This window comes from Helianthus annuus, chromosome 16, assembly GCF_002127325.2.
Source record: "Helianthus annuus cultivar XRQ/B chromosome 16, HanXRQr2.0-SUNRISE, whole genome shotgun sequence".
In the NCBI taxonomy this organism is placed as follows: domain Eukaryota; kingdom Viridiplantae; phylum Streptophyta; class Magnoliopsida; order Asterales; family Asteraceae; genus Helianthus; species Helianthus annuus.
The window spans coordinates 113,203,197-113,212,260 of NC_035448.2; positions in this window are offsets into that span (position 1 = coordinate 113,203,197).

The following is a 9,064-nucleotide window of genomic DNA, read 5'->3' on the forward strand; positions in this document are numbered from 1 at the left end:
TTAAGATGATAACATCAACACCAGTCCACCCACAAGCTAATGGTCAGGCAGAATCATCCAATAAGATCATCATCAACAACTTGAAGAAGAAGAAGCTTGGATCCAAGAAAGGAAAATGGGCAGAAGAGCTACCTTATGTGCTTTGGGCTGATAGGACAACTCCTAAGAATGCTACAGGCCAAACTCCATTCTCCTTGGTATTTGGGGCAGAATCAGTAATCCCTACAGAATTGGTGGTTCCAACTGCAAGGACAAGTATTCGTGATCCTGAAGAAAATGATAAGAACTTGGTTCAAGACCTAGACACTATAGAAGAAATCAGGGATTTGGCAAGGATAAGGATGGCCAGCTATCAGCAGAGGATGGCTGGAGCCTACAACAAAAATGTCAGGATCAGGAAGTTCCAAGTTGGTGATATGGTACTAAGGAAAGCATTTCAGAATACCACCAATCCTGCTGATGGAAAGCTGGCACCAAAGTGGGAAGGACCTTATTTGATTGAAGCTGAGGCAGGAAAGGGGGCATATCGATTGCTAACAATGGAAGGTGATTTGCTACCTAGAGCCTGGAACGCTGTCCATTTGAAGAAGTACTTCATGTGATAAGGATCCATGATCCTCACATGATAACTATCCTTAAAGGATCCCTACAGCACAGATGATCCTTATTGTGGTAACATCCTAATCTCAAACTATTTCATTCTCTTATTTTCTCATATAAGGATAAGGATCCTGCATCCTCTATCCACCTTTCACTTGATTCTGAGTTTTGAAGGTTCAGGTATCCTTAGCAAAGGGTTGATTATCCACAGAAGCATCCAGTTATTTGGGCTTGACCCCAGTTATTTGGGCTTGACCCCAGTTTCGCCAGTAGCGCACGATGATTCTGGTATAGTTCATGACAATGGGACCAGTACTCTCTTTAGGGGCTGACAATTCCATTGTACTGGCTATACCTAGGATCCTACGTATAATGGTAGACGTACCATACATCCGTTCCTAAGGTTTCTAACGTTTTCACGTTAGCTAAGGTTTTGGCATTTTCATGTCACTAAGTTTGGATAGTCGCTAGTAACGGCCATACTCCAGTTTGCATACGATCCTTAGGCTTGTCCCCAGTTATCCTTGGGCTTGTCCCCAGTTATCCTTGGGCTTGTCCCCAGTTATCTTTGGGCTTGTCCCCAGTTGCTAACTTTTATCTTATATTGGCTTAGTCCCAAGTTGTATCCTATTTCAGGTTTTTGAAGCCAAACGTTCAAGGATCCTTGATCCTTACCTTCTCTTAAGGTTTGCATTTTGGGTTATCCTGATTATAAGTGTTGAAGGATAGGATCCTAACTTGGATTCTCAGGTATGATCCTTAACTATTTTGATTTTATTCATTATTTATTTGAATAACCCTTATACTTTGACAACTGAACTTGTGATTCTTAAACTATATTATTTTTCAGAACTTATCGATTATGGGATATGTGATCCTTGATCATACCTTAAACTTTTTGGATATTTTTTAAATTTTTCAAGGCTTGATAAGTTTGAACAAAATGAACATTACAACAGTTGGAAAATAAAACATTAACAGGGATAACATTACAGGATAAGTCAAAAGTTAAAGTTTTATTTATTAACAAAAAGATTTAACCCCTTTTAAGGTTGTCAAAATTGCCAACACACGTTTCTACCAGCAAAACGTGGCCCGTCCACATGGGTTGGCAAAGGGTGTCCATTGTTCATGCGGTTATAGCAAGTGCAGGAAATAAAAGTTGGCAGGATCACAATGGCTTCATCCCCCAAACAGAGGATCCCTCCACCATTTGTGATCCTACCTATTGTCCAAAGGATCCTAGATCCTTAAACCTAAGACTATTGTTTAGAGTACAGACCATCATTGTTTAAAACATCACAACCAAAAAAAACCACTACCAAATTTAAAAAATTGGGCTCCGGCTATGTCTAGAAGTGTCCATCATCGCCCAATCATGCAGCCTACACCTTCGCTGCCTCATCATCCCCTCCAGCTCCAGTATCCTTCGCCTGATCCTTACCACTGCTACCAGCTTCGATTACCAGAACCTCGTCAGCCTCATCCTCATCATCCTCCAACTCAGCCAGCCTAGCCTTCCAGCCTTCCATGTCCCAGCTGCTCCTATCAAAGGCAGGATCCTGAGCTTCTTGAGCCATCTGTATCTTGGTCTTGTACATGGCAATGGCGGCGGAGACTTTAGAATCCTGTGTGATCTCGTGCTTCTCGTAATCAGCATTGATCAGAACCTTGGCCGTCTCAGTTTTGGCATTTTGGAGGTTTTTTTGGAGGTCAGCAATTTTGAGATCCTTGAGCATCACAACTTGTTGAAGGTCTGCATACTTTTTATCCAGCTCTTCAACGTTCCCCACGTAGTCTTCAATCTCAGCAAATTTCTACAAAGAAGAAAAGGCAAAGATTATGTAGGACCGGTTTTGACGCCGTTCGATTGCGTAACGAACGTTTCACGTGCGGAATTCGTGAACGTACGTGACCGAACACACAATAACGTACTACTAACGTGATTCCATTGAGAAATACGACTTGAATGGTACAAGAATCACGATTACACCACTTTCTCTCACTAGACTTTCTCTCTCTAGAAGTCTTCTACTAACTTTTCCAAAAAATCTCTTCTAAAAATCTTACTAAAATCATGACATAACCTCCTATTTATATGGTCATGGCAACTTAATGAAAGTTCTCATTAATTACAAGTTTGCCACCTTGCCATTTCTAACTAAATATGACATTATGCGCTTGATTTCTTCCGGCTTCTCACTACGACTCGGATTGACGAAGGCGATAGACAATAAATGCATCAACAATCTCCCCCTTGGATATTGCCGTAGTCAATCTCGTAGTGAAACTCGTAGCAACTTGTCTTTCTCTCTCTCTTAAACTCGAACGAAGATGTAGTCGACAGACAACTGCACTAACAAACTCCCCCTTGAATGTTGACGGAATCTTTAGTGAGAGTCTTCAACTACTCTAGCTCGAACAGAATCCCGGTGGATCTGTCTTCAGCTTCCGATGCTCTCTTTCTTCAGGCTCCCCCTTTCGTCAAGCTTTCGTGCTTTTGGGATCGACACCTGGCTTTGTGTATCAACAGATTAAGAAACCTGCACATCTCAAACACACAATTATAACAAACAATATTGTGATTCAACTTAATGAATCAGCTAAACATTTGAGAATTATCACATTTAACACTTTATCAAAATAATTCGAAACATTTCAATTTCTGATTCAAATTAATGTATCATCTTAAACATTTCAAATCAGTTAACCAACCTGTCTGTTCATCATGTTTAGCCTTTGAGATTTTGAATGTCAGCTTTTCAACATCAGTTGTCGAAAATCTTTTTGGATTTTTCAAAATAAGAAACATGAATGCAAAGACAGAAAATTAAATGCCGAAATGAAATATGTACAAACATATTTTTGTGAGTTGTGTAAGAGGATCATATCAGTTTTGAGACACATCACAAGCACCGTTAAGCTTCTAATCGTTTTAAGTTTTAAACGATTCACGTTGATTGACGATATTGTTGTCCTCTTAAATTTTCATATAATTTTCAATCTATTCAGGATACTATTTAAGTGTTTTATGAACTTAGTTCGATTCATGTGTCCCACCTCTTGAATATACTCCCGTATCCAGAATCCCAATATTCAGTCTTACAGGCAAGAATACTACAATGATATCTGTACATAAATTAGGGGTTAAATGCGAGAACTGAGGGATCTCAGGTCAGAACTTCCGTTCAGCAGAGAGATATCAGCTTCGACTTAGTAGTGTGTCCCCTTTAGAAGATCTTTTCAGCTACAACAGATGATTATCAATTTTATTGTCTAATCAGCCGAGGGCTTTATGCTATGTTTCAAGCATTTTGCGGAAAGTATTAGCCAAGGACTAGGTCAGAACTACCGTTCAGCAGAAGTCCCGGAATAATACCCCAGACATCATAGAGTATAAACACCTAGTATATCAGAATACGAGACCTTTCAAACGAGATTTCAGGGGTTACCTATATATCCAAGTAGTGTTCCCCACGAATTTCACAAGTTTGAAATTTTAGGTTTATATCCCGAATAAATCTACTAAATGTACAAAAACCTATCGTCACATCATCAGTGAGACCGTTTATTACATTTAACATTACATTTCTTTAGCGTGCTGTGATAGTCCACTGATTTACAATCATTTCCTCTTTTTCACAACAAAACTCATTTTTAAATTTTTAATATTTTTGACATTTTCAAATTTTCTAATTTTTTAAAATTTTACTCCCCCTAAAATCAAAATATGTTTCAATTTTGATTTTCTGGGAAAATTTGAAACAAACTGTACAAAGTTGACAACTTGATGAGAATCACTTCAATTCGCTATCCACCTGGCATAAACAATCAGAACTCCCCCTCGCAACAAACTATTTTCCCATTATGATTTCAAAACACTTAAGTTTGTTTTAATCAAAATGGTTTTTCCGGAAAATTAGTTTTGTGTGTCATTTCATAAACTCGGGGTTTCATCACCTTGTTTTTCAAATTACCACTTGTAAGAAAGATGAATCAAGTACAACTTAATGTCCCTGATTTATCTTTTTGAAAGACGAAAAATCACCAGAGTGAAATTTCTCAAGAAATGTGCCGATTCATGTTCCACGCTTACCAACCTAGGAACTCCGGCAAGTCAGGTTTTTCTATTTGAAAAGTTTCACCCAAGCCTGACTGTCCTTGGGTGATTTTGAATTCTTGTTCAACAATGGTGGAAAGTTTGTATCATCCATTGTTAAACCTGAATTCTCAGATTTTACCTCAATAACCGGCTCTTCTGGATTTGACGAACCAGAATCATTGCCTGAATGTGGCTTGTCTGACTTTGATGAGCCAGATTCATTGCCGACATGTGGCTCCTTTGTTTCCAAAGAAACAGGTTCATCGCCACAAAACGTTACCTTCTTCTTTATCTCCTCTTTTGTCCTCAGATTTGCATCTGACGAATTCGGTTTACTTGACTTTGTTGTCGAGTGAATCGATTCATCAGCACTCTTATTCGATCTGTCGGGTGAACCCGAGGACAAAATCTTCTCCAGATATTCTCTGGCCTTCTTCCTTTTCTTTCGCAGTTTGTCTTTTTGCCCTTGAGAAAGCTTCACTTTCTTTTCTTGAACTTTAGGTTCTTGAACCTTCTGTTCTTTGACTTTCTGTTCTGAAACTTTCAGTTCCTTGGGCTTTTCTTTGACTGTTTTATTTGCCACTTTCTGAGAATTAACCCTCAATCTTTCACTTGATTTCCTTGGGCAATCCCTGGCAATGTGACCTTTGATTTGACAATTATAGCATCTCCTCGTCTCATATCTCCAACTCTGGCAGTTAACAGCAATGTGTCCTTGATAGCCGCATCTGTAACACATTCTGTTATCATACCAATCACCATCTTCATACCAAACGCTCAGATCAAAGCACTGTTTGGCTTGGTGATACTCTTTCCTCTTCTTGATTGTTGGATTTGTCTTTTGAGCACTGTGGTCAAACCTGCACCACTTATTACCAACAATTTTTGAGTTTTCGTTTTTCAATTTTTGTGATTTTTGATTGCGATTGGATGATTGATCTGATGAGCTTTTATTATCTTTTTGAACAATTTTCAAATTTTTAACTTTTTGTTTTTGTTCTACACTCTTCTTAACAGGTTTCTGCTTTGAGCATTCACCTATTTCAGTAGATTGCAAAACAGTATTTTTGAATTTTTCTGTTAATTCTAAAAACAATTTTTGTTTTTCAATTTTTGTATTTTCATCATCAGATTTTTCATCACAATCTTCAACTTTGACATTGTCAAAGTTTGTGACACTGTCACTTATTGGAACAGAATTGATCGGTTTTGGACATGAAATATTCACATATGCTGAAGAAGTCACAAAACCTTTCAATTTATTTTCAAGCTCGTTGATTTTCTTTCGAGCTTGCTCTCCTTCCTTTTCAAGTTGAATAATCTTCTGAAGATGAGAATTTATCGTTTTTTTGCTTTTCGATGTTATTCTTACTAAACACATTCCTCCCATCTTCAAGAATCTTTATTTGACTATGAAAATCTTTTTCAATTTTTAATTTTTCAATTTCTAAATTTTTTATTTGATTTTTCAAAACATTTTCTGAATTTTTAAGATTTTCGTTTTCTAATGACAAACTCTCTAAATCCCTCAAGAGTTTGACATTTTCAGATTTCAGATTTTCACAGTTTGAGCACTTCTTGGTCATATTTACAGTTTCAGCTTTCTTCTCCACCTTGATAGCTGAAATTTCTTTAACCTGCTCCTCTTCCTCTCGAACGATTTTCTTAGATTTGCACTTTACTTCATCGGTTGCTTCTGCATTACAAATCTTTTGTAGTTCAAGTTCTCGCTCTTTAATCTTCTCGATGAATAAGCTCAAATTCACGTCTAAATATATTTTTCTCAAATCTAACAAATACGTTCTCCACATATCACCCGGTAAAATATTTGCTAACTTGTTAACCCATTCCTCATTGGTCTTGGTTATCTTCAATCTCACCATCTCCCAATACAACTCGACATACCTTTCGATCAATTCTTCAATTGATTCTCCATCGATACCTGAAAAATTATTGAACTTGTTCAGTGCAGTATAAATTTCAGAATCCATGTTTTGGTAATAAGGAATACACAGCAACAGATTTTCAATCAATAAAAAAAATTTCACACAAACAAAAAATCTGATGAATATCCGATTGATGAAAATCCGGTGACAACAAATCACTTTGAATTACCTGCAAACACACAAATAAACGATCAGTAAAAATATCAATCAACTGAATCGGATGGAAGGTTGATCGAACGGATAGTATGCTGAGCGATCGGACAAAAACACTATTCGATCGAGTGAGTCAAACAAAAAATTCAACTTGTTGTACGATTGGCCTACAACACTCTTAATGATGGCTAACAATGACAATTCAAAAATGATAAACAATCAAGACACTTGAATATGTGCAAAGAGCCGTTTAATATGCGAATCAAGTGATTTAGCCAAACAATTAACCTATCAATGACAACCTACTTAACAACCAATAACATCAAATCCTTTAGTGGGCCTTTACACGTGATTGGGCCAAAGGTATATAGTGGGGGTGGTGCAAAGGGCCTACAATCACACAATAACAAACATGCATTGGTGGGGCGATGTAAGGAACTGGGATTGGGCCGTTCAAATTGTAGTGGGACGGTGCACTTAAAGGTTTATCAACGTGTCACTTTATCCAAGTTATAGTGGGCGGTGACTTTATCAACGTGACTGACAAACAATCAAGCTTACCACTTGTTAATTGGTCAAAGTTAGGGCCTTATGTGTACATGGGGCGGTGCAATATAAGATCAAACAAATCACACAATTTAAGGGCGGTGAACAAGAAGGCTGGGATTTGGGCCTCGTCTACAAAAGCCTGCAATTAACTGACTACCATTAATAAACACGATTTGGTGATTGGGCCTTTCTAACACTACACAGATAAAGCTGCCGACCAACAAACAATTTCTGATTTCAGTCAATGAACTTCACATGGGTCGGTGTAACAAAAACTTCAGCCGACTACACCTTTTTAACCGTGATTGGGTCAAACTCTTAATGGGGTGGTGCAATTAAGATGTTTAAACACAGATTAGGTCTTCAAAACTTTTGAACTGACAACAACTTTAGCGATTGATTGGGCCTTATTGAATCAACTCGCATGCAACAACTCTATTTCAAAAGCCGACAATCAATGGGCGGTGAATCAGAACATTAAATGAACCTGCAATTTACCTGTTAATCACGTGCAGAAGATGACATTCAAGCGAACCAGAATACAAACCTTTTGAGCGGACCACACTTGGCACAATGAGCGAACCTGCTAGATACACAATAAGCGAACCTGTGTAATGTCACATGAGCGAACCTGTTTGATACCTCACGAGCGGACCTGTATGGTTTGACCAAATGAGCGAACCATGTCTGATCTGATCGTATGACGCGAATTCGGACCCGAAAAACCGCGATTACTCCTAAACGACTTGGAGTTTCGAGCTGAAACTTGGTAGGGTTGTAGATCAGGTCTATACGCACAACATATCCAAAAATTAGATGAAACGGACCATGAAAACCTGTTCAATTTGACTAATTTCAGTGAAAAACGTGAAAAGTAGATAGAAGATGAAGAAATAGATGAAATCGGATCTGAATCGGCTGAAATCTGGTACGAAAACGATGTGTTTGATCGTGCAATCGAGCTCCTAGCTCTGATACCAATTGTAGGACCGGTTTTGACGCCGTTCGATTGCGTAACGAACGTTTCACGTGCAGAATTCGTGAACGTACGTGACTGAACACACAATAACGTACTACTAACGTGATTCCATTGAGAAATACGACTTGAACGGTACAAGAATCACGATTACACCACTTTCTCTCACTAGACTTTCTCTCTCTAGAAGTCTTCTACTAACTTTTCCAAAAAATCTCTTCTAAAAATCTTACTAAAATCATGACATAACCTCCTATTTATATGGTCAAGGCAACTTAATGAAAGTTCTCATTAATTACAAGTTTGCCACCTTGCCATTTCTAACTAAATATGACATTATGCGCTTGATTTCTTCCGGCTTCTCACTACGACTCGGATTGACGAAGGCGATAGACAATAAATGCATCAACATATTAGAGTCTGGTGATCCTCAAGTGGATAGGATAACTAAACTAAGTCAGTGATCCTTACATCGTTAAAGTACTCGAGGAATTGATGACGGATCAGAGGTAAGCCTTGAAGGTTGTCAGCTTCAGAGCTCTTTCTTTTCTTGCCACTTCTTCCCTTTGAAGTGGTAGCCTTGGTGATTACGACGGAGGGGCTAGCAGCAGTCTTTTTCTTGGAGGATCTGACATTGTCAAGATCAGTGACACTGAACTTGGAGGCAGACTTTGAGGATTTGCCAGCACCTGCACATTCAAAACAGATAAGTATCCTTATCCTATTTCTATTTAACTG